Source organism: Rhea americana, unplaced genomic scaffold, assembly GCF_003343005.1.
Source record: "Rhea americana isolate MKP2758 unplaced genomic scaffold, rheAme1 scaffold_439, whole genome shotgun sequence".
NCBI lineage: Eukaryota > Metazoa > Chordata > Aves > Rheiformes > Rheidae > Rhea > Rhea americana.
Window position 1 is genome coordinate 52,922 of NW_028186578.1, and position 21,240 is coordinate 74,161.

The window sequence follows — 21,240 nt, forward strand, 5'->3', positions numbered from 1 at the left end:
GGGGGTGTTCCCCCCTCTTCTCCCTGCTGTGGTCCCCCAGCACTTGCTGGGTGAAGCCGCTCTCCTCCTTGCTCCCCCCTGGCCCCCTCTGTGCGTGTTGGGGGCAGCAAGGTCTCTGGCCTTTCTGTAGACCCCCCGTGCTCAGCCTGCTTGTTGTCTCTGCAGTTTGGCATGTGGAGGGGCTGGGGAGGTGTCTCTGGCTCTGTTTGGGGGGGTGAAATTTGGGTGTGTGTAGGGTTTTGCCTCAGAGGGGTGAGCAGGTGCTTGGCCCCTTTGGCCTTGCTTCCCAGGGAGCTGGAATGTGCTACTGCAGTGGTGACTAAAGTTTGGTCTCCTGAGTTGCTCTTTCCACACTTGTGCTAGCAGCCTGGCTCAGAGGGGCTGGCAGTCCTTCCAGCAGCAGCGGTGGCTGGGAGTTGGAGCTTGAAAACTTGGTTGATTGACTGAAATCATAGTTTAAATGGATGCCTGGAGTCTGCTTTTAAAACAAAACAAGAAGCAGCATGCTGGCCGTAGCTTCTGTTTCGTGTGCTTTGCTGTCTTTTGATTTGCTTAGGCCCTGACTAAAAGTAAAACCTTTTGTTTTTTCATCTGTSTTGCTGTCCTGTTGCTTTCTATGTGAGAGCTTCACCTCCAGATTCTGCTTTCTGGGGTAGCCCCTTTGGTATTTCTTTGTTTGATCTGTTCTGTCTTAATGTTGGCTGAAATTTGAAACGTTCTTGCTGTACTTCTCGTTTAATTGATCTTTCCTGCTGTTTGCGTGCAGCTGAATTATTTACCTCTGTCTTGCTTTGTATGATGGTTTATCCAGGTGAAGGTGAGGTCTTGATGCTCCTCTGTGGGGTGTGCGAGTGCTGAAGAGCTCTTAGTACTGACAAAAAGCGAACACGCAAGAGGAGGTTTTGCTGCGACTGAAATTCTTAAGTAAAAGCTTATCTTCTCAAACATTAAGTTGTTTAAATGTTGCTTCCGCAAGCCTAGAAAGAGATATGTGAATACTTAAAGAGATGCAAGAAGTGATTGCTTCTTTTTAAAGCATGAAGAAACCTTGAATTGTAGAGAGTAAGTTTTAAACTTGAAATTTTCTTTTAAAAAATACAAACATCAGAAAGTCATTGGCAGAATCTTTTTTTTTTTTTTTTTTTTTTTTTGCTTGCAGTGGAAGGTGCAAGATGAGGCTTTCTGTGGTTCGGCTGTGGTGGGTAAAAGGATCAGTTTAGCTGAATCAGCTTGTTGTGCTGGTGTTGTCCAAGTTGCACAGAAGTGTAATTGAACTTCTCTGCCTGCTGTGATTTCAGTATAAATGCCCATTGCTCTTCACACGTACGATTTACATTAATCCCTATTAACTTGTGAATGTACACAAAACCTAAAAGAGTAATGTTATGTAACCTCAAATGGGAGTACAAAGAAAAGGGGGAGGGGGAATAAAGACTAAATGAGGCTAATTGTTGTAATGAAACCTTGCTGAGACATAGCTATGCCAATGTAAATTAATATCTTGGATGGTGATGGTAACAAAACCCTTTTCCTATTCTGAGTGGATTTAAACTTGTTCTTTCTAACAGTGCTGGAAATGACTGTGCTGACCTGTTCTAGGTTAACGCGGTTTCAAGTGTGTCAGTCCTCATTTCCACAGGGCTTGCTTTTGTTATCAGATAACATCTTAAAGGATGTTTTTGTAAACTAAGTGTCCTTTCTGGACTGTCAAGAAATAGCTGGGCAAGCTGTATTTGAGGCATAGAGCATCTTTAAGCCTTGAAAATTGGAGAGGGAAAGCCCTGTTGGGAGCATAGGGTGGTGCAAAGAGGCTGACACGGACAAGGGAAATGTGATTGCATCCTTGTTTTCATGCTCCTGCATCAGTAATCTGTGATTATACAGCCTTCTACTTCATTCAATCACTGGTTAATTTGATTTCTAGTTTAATTTGATGACAGTTTTGAGAGCCAAATCACTTGTATTTAAACAAATGGCTTCTATTTTGATCAAATTTCATTGTGTTTGGCATGTGTTGGGGCATTATAAGTGTTAAATACTGCTGACACTGCTGTTCCTGCAGGTCTATTAGTTGGTGATGAATATTCAGTTACTAGCTCTACAAAACTCATGTCTGGCTGGGATGGGGGGAGCTTAAAGCAAAACCAGTTCAATGGTGGAAGTTGCACTGGTGTTAGTTCTTTGTCATTATTCTACATGATGGCCTGTGTGAAGCAAGTTGATGGACATCCATGTCATCACCTGGATCACCTCAATACCTGTTTAACCATTTATCAGGCAAAACCAGAGCTGTGGGCTACAGGGAGCACAAGGAAGSTGGTATAGTTGTTGAGGGCAAAGATGTCATTCCATTAAGGGTGGCAGGAGAGTGGCATGCTTTTAGTGTTTATTTAAAAAAAAAAGAGAGAGAGAGAGAGATGCTCTGTTATCTGGGATCAGGGCCCTAATTTTGTTTAATTGAAATTTTCTACCACTCGGCATGTGTGAGCTGTGAGTGGTTTTTGTGAACCTGAGACTGCTTTTCTGCTGGTGAGCTTGGAGCCTTTGGAAACTAATGGATGTGTGACTGCGGCAGCAGCAGGCCTCGGCTTTGTGTTGAGGAAAAAAGCCCTTTCAGAGATCTATTTTTATCATTTAATTAGTAGTTCTTGCTGACTTGTCAATGCTGTGGTGATAAGTATTTCCAGTTCTTTTCGGCACAGTGGGGTCACGCATTAGTCAGCCAATGAATATGCAAGCTGGCGGTMGCACCTTTGGCTGATTCCAGTTGGGGGTTTTTAACTCTTTCCAACCTGTGCCTCTAAATTGGAGGGCAAAACCCTTTGCATGACTTAAGCGGGGAATCTGCATGTAGAGAGATAGTTGTGAATCTTCAGCTTGATGTTTTCCAAATGCTGACTGTCCTTAACTTTTCCCTGCCCGAGAGGAATTTCTATCTTGCAAGAAGCTGAGGTGTAGAGACTGGTGTGCAGGATCGTAAATAAAAGAAAGCAGATTTTGTGATTCTGTCCTATCTTTCTAGTCCGTGCTCGTATCTGCTGATGTTGAATGCCGTGGATGAATMTTTGAAGGCTTGGAAGTGACCATCAAAACTACTAACAACGACTGGTTATGCACTGGTATTTGTGCCCCTCGCGCACGAGGAACTGTCTTTTCCTGAGATTTAAATGACTTTAAGGAAGTCAGTAATCTAACGATACTTTTTCTTGTGTTGCTTGTTCTGGTGCTTGTGGTGTTGACTTGTTTTTGATCATCAGCTGTGCCAAGATGCGGAGGTGAGAGGCACTGTGCAGGCTCCCTGCGGCCTGTTGTCACCCTGTTTGAGTTTCTTTGTTTGCTGATGACTGTATGCTCTTACCGCCCGCTGCACTGGGGAAGGGCTGGAGAAGGGAGGACTGATTTATCTCCAGAGACAGGCTTTCAACGCTGTTAGTCAAAGGAACAAGCTTCATCTCTTAACTGAGTGAATTGATTGTGTGAAATATCTTTGCCACTGGTACTTCATGTTATGAAAACTGGTAGCAGTCCAAGTGAGCGTTCTTGCTGCTGAATCCTGGAAATAGTTCTAGGGGGAGTTTTTTGTTTTGTTTTGTTTTTCCCGAATCTATTTGCTAGCGACAGTAATTTGAGGAGGAGAGAATGGATAAACAGATTGTTAACTTTATTCTTTTGTGTTTGTGCTTTTGGCGTGCTGATTACAAAACACTTAAGAATTGCTTTACCTGACAGCTGCATGGCTAAGTTCAGAAGTTATGATGGGCAGCGCATTATCCTGAACTAATTAATGATGTCTGCTGAATGTCATGAGGCAAAGTAAGGTGCATACTGATGAGGTCAGATTCTGCAAGTCTGGCACTTCTCTGCCTCCTGCTGAACTATTGGTCTAACAATTCCAGCTGCATGGCTTTTGAAACAGATTAATAAAGATCATTAGACTTTAGCAAAGTTTAGTGGCACTTAAACTAGAGGTTTTGAACCTTTTTCACTTTATAGGCTTCAAAAAGCTTCTGCTGAAAGGCTGGACCCCTTTGCAGATAGCCTAGCTACTAACAGTCCTTTCGCTTTAGTTACCTAATCCACAGAAGTGAATAGAGATCCTTTGCCATGGACTTAGACATCTAAAATCAAGATTAATCCCACCATTGATAAAAACCCTGAGGCAGCCCTTATGGGCTTCCTTCGTTGCCTCTCTTACCCTTACCTGAGGGAGAGGTGAATCTCACYAAAGGTACCAGCTTTTCTCTGTTGGGCTAGTCTCTATAGGCATTTCTCTTACACGAATAGCTTTTAAGGATGGAAGCAACAAAAACTTGGCCTAAGTCCTACTGAGGAGTCTTGATTTGCAGACCTGGATCAAGATGTGAGAGGCAATGTCTTGTTCGGTGTCTGTGCAGCGTTCAGCACCAGGGCCTGCTCAGGGCTGTTGGTGGTGTAAACATGATATATGGTGTCAGAAGTCAGGAACAAAAAGTAACGAGGTTCTAGCTAGACATAGCCCTCCGGTGGGAGGTTAGGATCCCAGGCCGCATCACTCTGACTTGCACTGATGTCTCGGTAGATTTCCAGAAGTTGTGTGTGTGGTGGCGAAATTTCCATTGGTGTTTATGGAAAGCGGGAGAAAAAGCTAAAGGTCGCCTTCAAAGAATTTGAGCTTTGAACAAAGYTTTCAACTGTGTCTAAGCCAATTTTAAGGGGACTTTGGCATCTAGTGTGCTCGCGCGCCTTTGTGAAGGTTGTATTCTCGTGTCTAATTCACCTCTCCCAGTTAGGAAGTCGAATCAGTAATTTCTGTGTGGCCAAGTAAAGTTCACTGGTTGAGGTGTGGGGTAGCCAGCCACTGTGATAGCAGTGCTGCTCAAAATGTAATTTCTGTCAATATTATTTCTGTCTTGGCAAGAGCTCCCCTGCAGATGCATAGAAGTGCTGATGCTGGTATGTTATTGATTACTCTGATCTCCAAAGCTGTCTAATAGTTTTTGCTGATTTAGCGTCTCATCAAAGTCTACAGGAAGAAGATTTGCAGGTACAGCCATTACCAGCGTGCTTTCGACACCCTAGTGCGGGATAGACTTCAGTGCGTTTATGCAGAGACAAGTGGAGTCAGGAGGCTTGGCTTGGTCTTTGCTCGCTGAATGGGCAGCTTCAGGTTCTTTAGGAATGCATTTAAAGTTGTTCTACTGCAGTGTTTACGGTGAAAATCTGATTGGACTCGGAATTTCAATTATTTACCTGTTACCTAGGCTGTCTTTGTCAASTGGGACCTGTAAGAGGGTGATAATTGCTGAAAGAAAAGTTACGGGCCAGCTGACCTGTGCTAGCAAGGTTGGTCTCTTATTGTTGGGGATTTTAAGTATATTCTATCTCTTGCAAACCAGATGTAATTTACTGTTAGTTAGGAAATGGCAGAAGTAGGAAAGGGCCTGTTAAGTCCATTTGGGTTTGCTTCCTTGTAAGGATGTTTGCACAGCGCCAAAAGAGAGAACAACTAGAGAGGTCTTTTTCATTCAAAAATTTTTTTATTAGCGGGCAAGAAGTGGCATATTCCCCGTAGGGTCACTGAAAATTCATTTACCTTGCATTGAAAGTTGAAACAGTGCTTATATCCTGCTTCTAGCTTGCGCTGTATCCTGTTCTTACTGGCTGTGGATCAGGGCCATGGGTGAGCAAGGTCACTGAATGTTTCAACTTGTACTTTGCAATCAATTTTTAATGTAGAGCCTCACAATTATTGACAAAAAAAAAAAAAAGGCAGTGAGATTGCAGACGTGTTTAAACATGGTTTCTCTTGGCTCAGCTGCACCTTTTTAGAATGCAACATCAACCTCTGAGTGGGCTTGTCAAATGAGTACTGTTGGGCACTCTTGGCTTGTGCTATTTTACAGCAGTTTTGAAATTAGCTATGGCTTTAGACCATCTGGTTTTTCTGTTACCTGCTTAGCACAAAGTGAAGAAAGTTGATCGAGGGCCAGTACTGACAATGTGGTAAACTTGAGGAAAATTTCTCCTTGCTAACTCAGCATGACACTGAAGACTACAATAGATGTGTTTTTGCTGTATACTTACTGCTGTTGTGTTACTCGATTTCTTTTATTTCCTAAATATTGGATTTTTTTTCCCCTAAATATGAGCATAGATAGAATTTGTAGGGAGTGAAGATTTTCTGTGTTGGAAAACTTTACTCATGCCTGGGCTGCTTAGTTGCTAATGTTGACATCTAAATTCTGGCTGGCTTTCTGTACCTCACCCAATGGGGACTGCTATTTTAATGCATTAGGAAAGTATCCAGCTTTTCTGTGGGTTATTGGTGGACTCACATAGCATACATCTGGTGGAGAGAAAGCTGAGAAATTTTAGGACTAATGTTAAATAGGCCTTTTAAGGTGTCTTGAACGTGTTCGCAGTGCATGCAGTTCAGTTACCAACAATAAAAAGCTGTCAACAGGTAGGAAAGAATGTGTGTGAACCCATCAGGTTTGGAAAGTAGAATGAGGGAGTGCTGGGAGACCATTGCATCTCCAAAATCAAGTTGGCACTGATGATTACRTTAATCAAGTGCTATTTCCCATGTGCTTTTAGCTTCAAAATGAAGCCTTCAATCTGAATTCTAATGGCCAAGTTGTGTCTATCCATCAGCTAGTCTGAGTACAGGGAAAATGATGTTTGGGTGGATAGGAGGTCTGGTTTAGCTCCCAGCTGTGTTGCTGGCTTGCTGTTTGATGTCAGGCAAGTCACTTTTTCCTGTTTCACCCGCCTGTCTATCCTCTCTAAGATTGCATGTACTTAGTGAGGGCGTAAGCATACTCTTACTCATAGCTGGAGGGAAATGTTAATACATCCCAGCCTTAAGGGCTGTAATTAGCAGCCAGGTTATACTGGTCTGGGTCTTGTGGTTCCACATGTTGTATGTAGACAGAGCCTTTAATAAATAGAATAACAGAAGGAAGCATGTGTATCACTAGCATGTATGTGGTGGGTAAGTGCAGGAACACAGATGACTATTCCTGCTGCGGTCTGGTTCAATCAGCAATAGCGAAGCAGTCACTTCTTAATTTGCACAGTGTCACTTGTTCTGTGAACATGCATTTGAAGTTTTAGCTCTGCAGTTTTTCTGATTTGAACATTTAACCAGGTTTCGCACTGGCTATTTCTGCCTGTAGATCTTGTTTTCTGGTTAAGTTTCTTTGCAGAGGAGGATTTTTTCAGAGCTTTCCTAATATGATAGGCACCAGTTTACCCTGATTCTTCTATGAATTAGTGTTACTCTTRGAAAACGGTATTTATAGAGCTGTTGTGCTGTATTTCAATGTGGAAAGGAAGGTGGGGGTAGAAACTAGCAGAAATCTGTTTTGCCTTTAATATAAAACTATAAAGGTGATGCTCTTGCATGGAGAGAGCAGCAGTCCTTCCATAAATGCTGGTTATATTAACATTTCTAACTAGTAAATTTATGGATAATCTCTTCTTTTGAAGGATTTGTTCTGATTTGAGAGCATTAGTGTCTGGGAAAATTAAACCTCTTTTAAATCCATTTACAATTCAGACTGTGGACTAGGAACTGCTGGTAAGCCRTGCCATCCTCCTGTCTTCCTGCAGGTTTGATTGGAAATGCCCTACAAAGAGCCACAGCTGGACCAGACGCATCTGCGGTTTAGTTTTAGGTGCTTTGTTTTGCTGTGTCAAAATGGAATTGAAAACTGTTTGCACTCTCTGTTACTGCAGCAAATGCATACAACATTGAGCACTTGGGAGGAGGGGGCACCATAAAACCAAACCCAAAGAGAAGATGTTGAACGTGACCTTGTGGAGTGTCACGGTAAGGCTGCCAATCCACGTAACACTGCAGTTCTGGTAGATGGTGGTGAGAGGGGCAGCTATGCGGATCCCTGCCGTGGCAACCTCAGTCTGAGTGGTGCTGTTGGGCACTTCCTCGATTGCTGAGGTGTACCTTCTTTTCGGGTAGCTGATTCATGGCCCCGCGTATTTAATCACCGTTTCTATAGCAGGGAAATCTTTAACGAGAGGGTGGAGTATGCTTTCAGTTCGTTGTGGTATTTTCTTGAAAAGTTTATGGCCCATTCATTAATGTGTTCWGCTGATCAGAGTCGTTTTTATAGAAGAGTAATTTTGAAGGATATTCTGCACTTGTGCACATAATGAGTACAATTCCAGCCTTCTCTTCAATAATTAGCGTGAGCATTAGTTTATTACTTTAGGTTTTTGTATGATGCTGCTTGGCTGCACTGCTAAGTAAATACAAAGAGCAGGAATCCTTATGCTGAGGTGGGATGTTTGCTTTACTGCCTTTTGATTATCAGTTAATATAATGGGATTACCTGATCACATATAGGCAGACGAGGTTGATGTGTCTTTGTGCACTCTCCACAAATCATTCCTTTAGGCTCTGACATTTGGCAGTCTCCTCTGTTGGTTCATAAACTACTGGGACATGTGTCAGAACTGCTATTTGACTGTATCTTTCTGGAAACGCAAATTCTTAAGTRTTCCCAAGATCACTTTGCTGCACAGGCTACTCGAACCTTCTTTTTTAATGTCAGTAGCAAGGTTTTGATTTGCATAATCAAGATACCTGTGGTGGATGATATCTCTGTCTTTAAAGCCCCAAGTCATCTTGCTCTGTAATGTCCTGTCAAAATACAGTGCATTATCGAACTTGGAGCATATAGCATTGATCATGAAGTGCATTAGGTGAATGTCTTCAGGGGACAGCAGTTCTGGGACAGCTGGCCTTCAACGACACCACCTCTGAAGCTGGTGTTAGTAGATGCTCTGGAGAGAGCATGACAGTTGGTGCTGCTGTTTGCATGCATCCCTCAGTCCACTCCATCCATTCTTATGTCCCCTTTGAGCCTGAATGCTTTAAAGGCAAATAAAACTTTCTAGCCCAATATTTGGTTTGGGAAGGGGCATGTGACTTGCTTCTGACAGCCTGGGCAGCTGAAATAGGAGCCTGTTTGGAATAGATTTGATATCTGCATTAAACAGTGTGCTTCTGAAGGAGAATTTGTCTGTTTTCAAGAGCTTTAACAGGGATGTGCTGGGTAAAAATTGCTTAATTTACTGTGTTTGGGGTCCATCAGCAGCAGACTGACTTTYATCTGTGTTCCCAGAGTGACTCATGCGTTTAAGCTGATGCTGCTCAAAAATGCCTGTAAGGCAGTTGGGAATTTGGTGTGCGGGGTGGGAGGTGTATGGGATGGGTGGTGTATGAGCGTTGTGCTCTCCTCTGTCCAGGGCTATTAGTCTTTTTTGCCTAATGACAATTAGCTTCTGTGTCGTTGTGAGTGTCCATTCCACGCTTGTCCCTTGCCGTTGGATATGCAGAGAAGCACTTTAATTTTAAGGTCCCTTTCCCCATACACCTTGTGTCACTAACCTTGCTAAAGTTAGTGACCAGATGTGGCCTCTCTTCTCCTCGTTCTTGCTCTGCCCTTAGCTTTCCTTTTCCTGCTCTGTTCGTTCGTGTTTCTTTTTTTTTTTTTTTTTTTTTAGTAGGTTATATGGAAACTTTGCAAGTAATGTGGAAGTCCTGTTTTATTTTGCCTTCCTCATTACATTGTTGAAGGGAGGAACATTTTTTAAAAATTTGTGGACTTTTGTCTTCAAAGAAATGTGATTTGAAAGGCAAAAGTTACCAGAAACTGTTCCTGCGTGGTGCTCAGTGCCAGAATTGGTTCTGGGGCAGCACAAGCCAGTTCCAGCTCTGCTTCTGGGCCGTTGGGGAAATGATTAACCACGCTGGGAATGCAGTCCTCTCCCGAGCCACAGTTTTAAATGGAAGTGTGCTGTAGATGGCCAGATAGGCTGCACAGTGTTTAGGCACTGCAACTAGGAGAAGAGGGAAAGAGAATTTACTGTSTCAGTGCTTTTGGTACTTGATCTACCCTGCAAAGCGTGACGTTAATTGCTTCTTGCACTGATTTTCTGTGCTGGTGTTGCCAGTAGCAAGTATATGACTAATCAGAAGTGTTTCTGGTGGCCAAGCACTCTGTTTGCCGATGCAAAACCCACAGCCCCGCTACTGCTGCAAATTAAGACCTGTCATAAATACCTGCAGCTTTCTGGGATCCTGCTGTTGGGGCAGGCCCCGCAGGAGTGAGCAGGGCACAAGATTGGCTCCTCTTTCAGCATTTTATTGCCTACTCTCAGGGCTATCGCTTCCTTTGCAAAGGGGTTATTTCCTTCCTGAAATGTGATATTGAATGGGAGGAAGGTGAATGAGAAAGTGAAAAATCTGTAGCTGTCTGTGGTAATGACTGAGCCGTTGCATTTTAAATTTAGTCACAATCCCTGTTGTCATCTGGGGGCAGCTGGAGCAGGTAGTGTCTCAGTCGGCAGCAGCCAGATTTTGAGCCCTGATCTCTCAGTTGGGAGGCCGGGTCGCCCGGAGTCAGACAGGGTGTGTGTTTTAGTGGATTGCAAGTTTAATTGGCCTACATGCGAGTTTAAGCTGTTTTTGTGGCTGGAGGATTATTGATTTATACTGTGATCCCTTAACAAAACAATTGTTCTTGTGGAGACAGGCTTTGCCATTAGGCTTTGTGTCTCTGGCCTCTGAAGTACAAAGACTTTGGGAGTGCGGCGGGGGCCTGTTGTGCCCATCTGTCTGCATTGATCGGAGGAGAGCTGGAATTTGGAAATGCTCTTGCGATTGTGCCAGAAGCAGGTGGCTTTTCATTGCATGGATTTCAACGTGGTGTTTCTTCCAGTCTAGGCTGGGGGAGACTTTGTTGCTGTCTGCTATTCCAAGTAAACAGGAGGAATGAAGGGGGGGAGGGGGTGAAACTGGTTGAACTGGAATTCTGGCCTTGGRTTATGAAGAGCAAGGTCCTGTATGGGAAGTGATTTCAAAACCTGGTGCTGGCAAATATCATTGGATTGGGATCTCTTGGCATTTCAGGTCTTTGTTTTCAAGTGTATCGGAGGAGTTTGATATTTTTATAGCAAAGATCTCCAATCAAGATATAAATGTGCATAAACAAGTTCTGTTCTGTCAAAATCTCAAGTACTTGGAGAGTATCTAAGCTTGTCTACTCTTGGCTTGATGATCTAAGTGGCTCAAACAGCATGCAAAGAAAGATAAGGATGGCACCTTCCTGTTGGTGTATTTGCTGTGGAAAATGTGAATAGAAAAGTAGGCAGGATTTGATGATGATTCACATCAGATTTTTTCAAGCTTTGTTTTGGTGACTGGTGTCCTTGGCTTGATGCCTTCACTTCTTGATCTTATCCCTTCTCTGACAGAGCAAATCATGCTCTCTTCAGGGTTAGACGTCTGGCTTGGGTTGCAGCTGTATAAACATCTAAAAATGTCATTGCTGCTGAAGAAAAGGTCCCATGCATCCACTCCCATACACTTAAACAAGTGCTTGTGGGCCATATGACAAATGAGGTGGGGAGCTGAACCAGATTAAAGCTAGCAGTTTCTTCACCAGGCTGGTTTCGACTGGGGTCAGCTGCTTGGTGAGGTTCCTGATGCAAGTGGAGAGGAAGGYGGGAAGAGCTGCTCTGCGAGTTGCCAAGCGTATGTGAAAATGCGGCTTCCGTTACTGTCTGTATTGAGGCGCCAGGGGTTCGAGTGAAGTCTCTCCTGTCTGTGTTTTGCCCGCATGCCCTCACCTGATTGCTGCCCACTGAATTGCCTTCCTGTGCCGCTTGCTTGCGCAAGCTTTCAGGTTTGGGTATTTCTATGGTTCTGTTTTGAGATGGAAAATCTGTTGACAGCTCAAACAAACCTGAAAGAGCTGCAGCACTGCAGGCATGGAAGAGCTAAGCTGAACGTTGCAGGGTTTGAACTGGTGCGGGGGATGCTTCCTCAGGTCTGTTAATTTTTGTTGGAAGCCTGCTCTTTCCCCGGGCTGATACAGATGGATRGTCAGGATGGTTTGGTTTTTGCTGTGGTGAGCTCGCTTTGCCTTGTTTGTCCTATGGTAGAAGCTACCTGAAGCTTGACTCTACAGCAAGATGGTTGATATCTTGTTTTGGCATTGAATACCTAACCTGAGACAAAAGGGAAATCTACTTTGTGATGAGGAGCCAGCTGAAAAAAGCAGCCCCTTTGTTTCCTTTGGCTGTTGAACTTGGGATGGAGCTAGGAAAGTGTTATGGTCCAGTGATCCGAGTGAGTTCGTGCTGCAGAGCGGTCGTAACTCCGTCCATGTGCTGCCTTTCCTTGGAGCTTCCTCACCCCTCTGGAGGGACGGGAGAGGCTGCGGAGGTGCAGTTACAGGTTTCAGCAAATAATCCTAAATCTACAGCAGTGGTGCAAATTACTGCTAGTTAGCTGAGCCCCTGCAGCCATCTGCATGTTCATTTTCAGGGGTCTTTCTGATGTGAGTACGAACTTGTTAGCTTAAATCTTGGTGAAAGCTAGTTGGTGTTCATTTGGGTGGCTGTGTTTTACGGTGCACCATATCCTGGCATGGCTGCTTATTGCTGTTACCCAGCTGGTGTCTTTAAGTTGTACATCTAAACACTAAATCATTTGTGYACACCTCTGAGCTGGAGTGTTTGCTGTGTGGAGTTATTTGGGATGTCTCCATTTATAGGCAAACCCTAAAGCTGTTTGACAAATATCCTCTGTGGTCTCAAGTGAATCATGTAATTTCTAATTCAGCGACTTATGTCGGAGAGGAAGGGATACCTCCAGTTCTGAAGGTGGTAGYGAGTGGTCATGAACTGACAGAGGAGGTCTAAGCAGACCAGTTGTTCCAGGATCAGCTTGGATCAAGCTTCAGTTCCTCTTTACAAGAAAATAGCTGTTTCTATACACTTTTTGGTACTGCAGACCCGAGTTTCCTTTTAATAAACCTGTCACTACGGGTCTGCGTAGTCTCTGCTAATGCAAACACTTCGTTTGGACATCTTACTCCGAGATGCCCTTTTAGYGCAGCATAGCTGAGTATTTGGAAATGAGAAGTGATGGTGTGGGGGGTGTCCAAATGGGAGGGCTGGGTCTGCGCTGCTTATCTCGCATAGCAGAGCCGTGCAGCAAGGCTGTTGAACCCCTACCCTTGGGTGTGCGGTGAGCTGTAGCGTACGTGTTGGAGATGGCTGTCATCAGTGACAAGGTGGTTACGTTCCTTCCTTAGAAGGCCGTGGTATTCTGGGGTAGGCATGGCGAGGCCACTGAGCTGGGTAGCTTTCTGGGGCCCCGTCTGACAGCGTCGCGCGCGGGAGGCCAGGGGGCATGGATTRTGCCAAGCGTCTCCTTAGCCAGCTCTCCGTCTCCTTGGGAGCGTGTGCCATGCTGAATAATGCTGGTTCTCCTTAAAATGGAATATTTTGCCATCTGTTACCTTCTGGAGAACTGAATCAAGAAGGTGCTTTTTGCAGGACTAATACCAGCTTTCATTTAAAATGGGTGTGTTTCCCAGCTGTAGGTAAGGATCCAGTCCTATAGCATGATTTCAACATACTTTAACACTTCCAGAAATTGTGGTCAGTTTATACGTGTGGCTGCCTGATATGCATGCAGTTTTTAACTCATGGAGTTTACTTATAGTTGTCTTTGAGGTCTTAGATGTATACTAAAGTGCTTTTTGCTTATCCTAGTTTATCCTATTGTCKTTTATCCTAGTCCCAGTATTGATTTTTAGGTCCAGCTAGAGAAACTTTTTCTTAATGTCTCTTCTGCATTATATTTTTTTGAATAAGCAACTGCATTCCCCTTTATTTCACACTTTTTTTTTTTTAATATGGTTAGTTGCTCTGACGTAGTTAAGCCCATTCCTAGGAACCTTCTTGCTTAAAACTTGTTGGGAGGGTTAGCGTAGGTGGAAGAAATGGGGGTACTTTTGTAACCATTCCTCCTGCTGGCGCCTATCAGAAGGTCTTGTTTGCTGAGCAAACTGCAGTCTCTCGGTTGCTTGATAGCTGTGCTGGGGAGTGTGTGTGTGCGGGGGCCATGGAGCCTTTTTTAATGAATCTGCTCTGATATCCGAGGACGCAGTGTTTGAAGGGAACAAAAAGGCAGTTGAATCTGGTGTACAAGACGGGTCACGAGAAAGTCATAGCTGTAGTTCAAGCTGCTCTTTTTAAGCAGTTTTTTTTCTTATGCATTTGGGTCTTCTGAGGTGCCTGATGTGCTCTTAGTAATGTTAGACTACTAATCACCTTGTGGGGTGTATATAATTTTGACTTAGTTCATAGATGGATTTATTCAAGGTCATCCAGAGTCRAGTGATCTGAAAAACAGTCCAGGTGTGCCGGTGTCCAAAGCTGGGCTGTGAGTCTGGCGGATGCTGCTGCCTCAGGCAGGAGCACCAGGTGCATGTGTGTGTGCAGGAGCTGGCACCGGGCAGGAGTTTGCTGTGCCGGGTACATCGGGAACAGAGTGAGCTTGCAGTTAATACACCCCATCTGAAGACACTTCCTCAGCTAGCCGCTTCTGTGCATTGCAAATTTGTTCGAGACGCTTGATGATTTCTTCTTTCATATCCTTTCTGGTGGCTGATCTGCTGTGTTGCTAGTAAAATTAATTGCTCTCATTTAATTTTGCACAATTGATAGAGCGTTTTTTGTTGGATGGGTGAACCAGGTCAGGGCTTACTCTCTTGGACCAGGTCGGCTTGCCAGCCTGCAGGACATAATGCAAGATTGGCTTGTTCAGTTGGACGTTTACTGGCCTTTGTTGTCGGGGAAGGACCTTTTGTGGTTGAAAAGAAGCGATGATRGTTTGTTGAGCTCTTAATGCAGCTGAATGTGTTGGCTAGAAATTCTCATTTCTAAACTGGGAGCCTGAATTAGCGCAGTGGCAACAAGAGCAGGCTGAAAGAAAAATCCCCGTTCATGGTGGAGTTTCAGGAGATCGCAGCTGCCTTTTGTGCAAGTTTCATGATTATGATCTACAAAGTTCGTGGGAACATATCAGTCCAAAACCTTCAGCGTGTCTGAAAGAAGAGAGGCCATGCTCTAATTAGCAGTGGTATTGATCCCTCAAACTGTTTGGAAGAGCAGCATTTGGCATGTTTTTTCCCTGAGATTCGAGTCAAGTCAGGATATACTCTGGCATTACTGTAGCAAGCACGATCCTCATGTAGACTGTTAATGCTTCATAAATTTAGTGCACAGCAATGAGAACTACAAATGAATTTTTTTAAAGGAAATGTTCTCGTTCTGAAACTTTATGGGCTTATTTTCATGTCTGTTTTCTTAGTTATGGCCAGTACCACTTTTTATAAACATTGGAGTTGTAAGACATGAGCAATAAATTGTGGGGGGGGACGACTTCTTTAAGGAAATTTGATATCTTAAAGTCAGAAGCAATTAGAAAGTATTGCAATAAGACTGAGAAGAAAAGGCTACAGCTCAATTACAAACTCTACCTGAACTCCTTACTGTTTGGCAAAGCACTGAACCAAAAGATGAAAGTTAAACCCCAGTGCGCTCTTTAGCGCATAGTTTTCTGCATAGCTGTCTACACTGAGAGCAGTTTCCAAGCACTGAAGCAGAGCATGGAAAAATTAAGGTTGCTTTAGACACAATTATGTGAATCCMGTGCATCCATTTAGAAGGTAGGAATCTAATCCTAAATAGTTGGGCTGTGTCTGCTTAAAGAAGTTGACTATACTTTAAATTGATAAAGATACCTATGCAGCACAGGTCTCCTGTGTTTTAGCTTTCTTTAAAGACGCGAGAACATGGTGTTGTCTTTCAATATGGAATTYGATTAAGGGTGCCTATTTTATGTACTTGAATGTGCACCAATTCAAGCGTGGGGTTTAATCAGATTGCGTGTACCCTGTAGTTTGTTTAGCCCGGGAAGCGGTCGGGCACGCAGCGCCGGAATGAAGGTGTGAGCTGCGAGGCGCCTTGGGAAAGGCCCAGGTGGTCCGATTGCAAATTCAGCTTTAGCAAATGCCCGACAGCAGGGCTGACTATTGACTCAGCCGCTGCCGGCTTTCAGAGTCCAGGTGAGCTGCTTGGGAATGGGAAATGTTTCTCAGTGTTGAGTTACTCTTTCTGGGATCTCGGTGCCTTTTCTTCCCTGACAAGATGCAGGACTSTAATTATCGTAGAGTATCAGACTTCAGCTTTGCTTCTTGCGTGTCTGCTGTGCTGTCTGCACAGGCTGCATCTGTGCTTTCTGGGGAAAAAAAAAGATAGGTAGCTGGTCCAATTTGGGTTGCTACTTCCACAAAGAAAATAACAATTTCTTTATGGCAGTTACTGAAACTTGATGAGCRTGGCCTGTGTGGACAGAACAAAAAATCTGAGAAGTCTTGTAAGTGAGGAGAGTTGATGATGCTTGAAATCAACTATATTCATCCTCACAAAGGTTGGTAACACGTGATTTAAGAGGGCTGTTTGCCGTCTCCTCTCCTTCTGTGGTCACGCGGAGCTGACGGCCTTGCTACCTGGGGTAAGTGTCGTTAAGAGACTGCAGCAGCAAACTACAATCAGAGCTTTAAAATGAGATTGTCTAATCCGTGTCGCTTTTTATAAAGATGCAAAGAGAAACTCTTCACAAGCTGGCTTTGCGATGGCTGAGAGTAAGAATGGTCTCATTTCGGTGAGGAAATGGTGGTTGCAAATGAAATTCTCTATCCAGTCATAATTACAGGGCTTTACCGCAGCATTAGAACGTGTACTCAGTTACTCTGCTTTCATTGAAAGCTTGACAAAAGTGGAAACCACAAAGCTAAGACAAAGGTGGTTTGTATGTTATCCCAGAAGCCAGAGGTAAATAACTAACCCTTTCATTATGTGCCTTCTGGTTGCGCACTGTAATGTAATGTGAAAGCAGATTATATATAGCCCGGATAATATTTTCAGCCCACAGTCCTCAATTGCAAGCTGGTAATGGTGGGCCAAGGATGGTCATGTAACGGGAGGTTTTTGTTGCATCCAAACAAGCTCACTCTTAGGTTTCATGGTAGACAGCAAGGAGAGGATTGAGGTTTTTCGGTAGCATTTGCCAGTCAAAAATGAATTCTGTTGACTGCCTGCAGCTTTTGGAGTTCCTGCGTAGCTGTAAAAGCGGTGAGCTCTCCGCCTCGGGAACTGGCCTCCGCCTGGAGCAGCAGAGCTTTCCACTGACGCAGCACYGCTTGCAGTGGTGTCGCTGAGACCTGATGAATGTGGCGATTATCTCAAATTTCTTTCGTGGCAGAGGTGTGAGACACTTCATTGGTCTCTCTACATATTAACAAAGTGGGGCGGAACTAATAAAAGTGGGGAAAAAAACGTAGTTTCGCATGCAGAATAGAGTACAAGTTGGCAGGTGTGTTTAGCTCCATCATGACCTCTGCTCGCCTTGCTTTGTGGTGTTGGATCTCGGTTTCAGGCGAGCTGTCCCCTGCTTTCAGCCTGCTGCGGTTTCATTCGCCCGGGAGCTAGTATTCCAGATTGTGTCCCTAGCTCTCTAYGGAGAGAGTTGGTTAGTGCTTTTGAAAGCAAACTAAAATTCCCCACGAGGTGTGGTAAGAGAACAAACTGTCGTATGAGCAGGTATGTGCTGCTCACAAAGGAATTTTAATTTCTGACAAGCCCTATTGTGCTGAAAGCTGCTGCGCAGCAGGACACCGTGGAAACGTGCCAGTTCCAGATTTAAGCGCGTGCGGTGCTGCGGGGAGAGGACGCGGGGTTTTCATGGGAGCTYCAAGCCACCCTTGGCCCCTTTTCAAAGGGAGACCCTTTCCAGCCACATATTTGCCCTGTTTCCATCCTTCAGAATGGTGTTTTTTGAAAGCACGCAACATGCTGCATCAAGGAAAGAACTGGCTTAAAACAAATCCTTTCCCTGGCGGTAGGCGTTCGGGGTGGCTTAAGGCGGTCGGGCGGAAGCCTGCCCTTTGGCTTTGGAAGTGAAATGCTAAATGTTTAATAAGTTGCATGTTGTGACTCCTGTTGGTTTGTAGACTKTAGGGGAAGAAAAATATATCTCAAGACTTTCTGCTTTTCTGAATATTCACAGGTCTGAGGGATGGGGACCGCATTCCTGAATGCTTTCCCTTTAGACTAGTACGCCCTTCTCTGAAAGGTGAGTTGGACTGTAGGTGTTTCCTGATCTCCTGGGTTTCCTGTTACTGCCCTCGTTAACTCATGCAGACCTTGCTCTAGTGCAGAGATTGGGCTGGGGTCTAGGTTGCCGGAGGCTCAGCTGGTAGTTTTGTAGCTGGTTAGGGAGGCTCCTGGGCCACGGTAGCTCCCTGCAGCGCTGCTTGGTTTGGCGCACAAGCAGCAATGATACAGCTCCCCCTCTGGGACTCCTGGAGCTGGGAATTTGATTTGGGAATTCGTCCTCTTTGGAAGGAGAGAGGAAGAGAAAGCACAGGCTAGAACTGGGGCAAACGAACTACACCCGAAATACTTACTCATTGGTATTTACTTGCAGTACACAGAAGCAGCCGCTGGCAGGCTGCTGGAGCTGGTTCACTTCCTTGCGTTTCACTGTGCAAAAATGAGTTGGGTACTAGGATAACTGTGTTCCTCTATGGAAACAACTCTGTAAATACATGACTTCTCATTGTTCTCTTCCTTCTCTTCTTTTGGCATGCCCAGATTTTTCAAGGTAGTAACTAAACGTGTCTACTGCTTTTTTGTTTTGTTTATTGATTTGTTAACTGATTTATTAACACTCTTTGTTTTGGTGATTCTGATGTGTTGATAGATTAACTGGTGTGTTTTACTTTTGTGGATGACCAGAACTTTTAAAATAAATATCCTGGTTTTAATTATATCAAGCTTGGTCTCCTAGCTTTTATTGAATTTTGACTCTGGGTTACTTTTAGTTCTTGTCTCTAATCTCTGCAGATCAGCTGGTCTTGTGCTGTGTTATGATTCAATGTTCATCTTCCTCTAAATTATTGAAAAGACTTTTTGCAAAGCAGTTCTCGTGGTGTAGGGAGTTCTCATTTGAGTGTTGTGCTTCAAGCGTTATGTGTYAAGCCTTCTTGCGGAGGAAGCTAGAACCTTGTCTTCTATGAAGCTTTTCGATGCCAAAAGTTGTATCACTAAATGCTGAGCAGACATGTAGCTGATAGAATAGAGTTTTGAGGGGATGGGACACTAAATACCAGCTGCATGCAGACAAGTGATAACCTGCAAGTGATGAATACATCTGTCAAGCCTTCTTGGGAAAAACTTCCACATCTACTTAACGGTAGAGGTAAATCTAAAGTTTTATAGTTTAGCTGTCAGTCAGGAATTCAGTGTCTAAATCGTCTCTTGTTCTTGGAGATTTAAGGCTTGCATTTTGGAGGTTCATCAAGGAATAGCCATGCCTTGCTACGTCCCTTCAGATGTTCTTATACCTGTATAAACTTCCAGAATGAAGGTGCTTATTTAGGAACAAGAACAACTGCCCTCTGCACTAATCAGCCATTCTGCTTTAATTTTACGCTCTATCAGGAAGATAATTGTGGTAGAGACAAGCCCTTCAGCTGCTTCAAGGACGGTGAGTAGGGAAGCTGGTTTGCTATTTTCATTCTGCAGGTTTTTTCCTGTGTACATCCAAACCCCCGGAGTAGTTGATCAACTGCCAAAAGGTCTGGAGGCAAATTCTGAGTGTTTACTGTACTGATAGCTCCCAGTGACAAATGCTGTTTCTATTTAGCTGTTTTAGAAGTAACCTGGCTTTCCTATAGGCTGTTGACTTTTTATTTAAGTTGGTAAATATGGCTCATTCACTGAACTGAAACACCTGGGAGGCTGGAGGTGGCTTTTTCTGAGAGTTTGTATGATCCATTTCAAATAGAAATACGAAAACGCTCACTATATGCGTGGCCTGTTAGCTGAGCAAGCCGCCCAGGTGCTGCTGGGGCAGTCCTGTGTTAGGCATTGGCTTCTAGCAGATGAAGGTTTCATTCTGTTTTGAGGTGCTTTACAAAATAAGTTAATCTCCTCTTAGAGAGGAGGGGGAAACTGAGGTACGTGTAGGCGAAGGGCCAGGTCCCAGCTGACTGTGCTGCTCAGGAACAGAGCTGCAAGCGGAAGCAGGTCTGGAGTCTCGCTGGAATATGCTGCRCAGTATGGTGATGAGCATATCTGATGTTTTTACCTTGTGCAAGTCATGAAGGAAACCCACCGGCCTAATGCATTCTGCAGCCATGGAGAATGCAACCGCCTTCCTTTTCAGGATCCACTTAGGTAACGTTATATTACTGTGCCACCCGCAGGCAGCTACCACGCTGCTGAAAAATGGTGTTTGCTATTTGCATGGGAGTCCAGCTATTGAGTGTTAAATCTGTGTGTTTCATTTATAGTAATAGCTATAGTATTTAGATTTCTAAAACCTAGTTATTCTAGTATTCTGCTTAAATTGCATTTATAGTTGCTATAGCTATGAATTTTCTTGCTGTTTCCTTGAGGTATGCTTGTCACTTCTTCCACAAAACTGTCTCCTTGTGCTGAGCAGCTGCTGTATTCCTCCTCGGCGGTGATTGCTTTTCAACAGGTGAAGCAATCCAAACTGTGTTTTGGTTTGAAGTGTTGGGATCCTTTTGAAGTGAGAGAAACTGCAGAACTCTGGGTTATTGGTGCACCCCATTCACTGTCACGTGGCCACATTAGACTTCGAGAGGAACTTGGTTTAATCTGTGTCACTTCGTTGAAAGTGAATATTATGATTTACCTCCAGGATGCAGAGGAGTTGACCTCTCCGTTGCTCTGGGCGTGATTAGTACAGAGCAAATTGGGTCAGTAGAGGCTGCTTGGAGAATTTTGAAACCAGCGTGCCTGTTTGTAGCAAATGATCTTGAAACCATGATAATTGAAGGAYGTAAGTAAAAGGAGGCTTGTATGCAGAGTTAATTTGTTACCAGGCTATCAGGAAGGCAAGCATTTTAGCGTCTACTGATCTGAGGCAAGAGCTTGTGTATCTGAAAGCGTATCTATTTTCCCATCTGTACTGCTTGGTCCTATAAGAGATTGAACTCTACATTCATGCCTTGTCTTATAATTTATAGTAGTGCACTTGGCATACTTAATCTGTTTTAGTTTTTTGCCCACATGCAGAAACTGCTTAACAGAAGAATTTCCCCTGTGATATTTAAACTCTCATCTGTATASCCGTGCTAAAAACTGCCCTTTGGGAGAGCTGCTCTGTGCTGCTCAGTTATTCTGCTTTGTAGAACAGAATTTTAATATTGTTTACCATGCTCTTAATCTTACGGCTGGCAGATAAATTGAGTTATTTCAGCCCTTCCCCTAAGGACTTCATGGTGCTTCATGGACAGCATACCCATAGCATTAGGTGGAGTTATCTCAGCTTTGCAAAAA

The 21,240-nt window shown here is 44.0% G+C and overlaps 1 protein-coding gene across 3 annotated transcripts in view; it reads left to right on the forward strand.

Moving 5' to 3' along the window:
* The first annotated feature begins 903 nt into the window (after positions 1–903).
* Positions 904–21,240, forward strand: part of PHACTR4 (phosphatase and actin regulator 4) — a 68,578-nt gene continuing 48,241 nt past the window's right edge. For 2 of the 3 annotated variants that reach the window (XM_085315754.1, XM_085315751.1), the window contains exon 1: positions 13,189–13,400. The gene's annotated coding sequence lies outside the window, so the exon portion shown is untranslated. Of the gene's footprint in view, positions 925–13,188; positions 13,401–21,240 lie in introns of those variants that run through there. The other variant, XM_085315753.1, reaches the window with a different exon arrangement.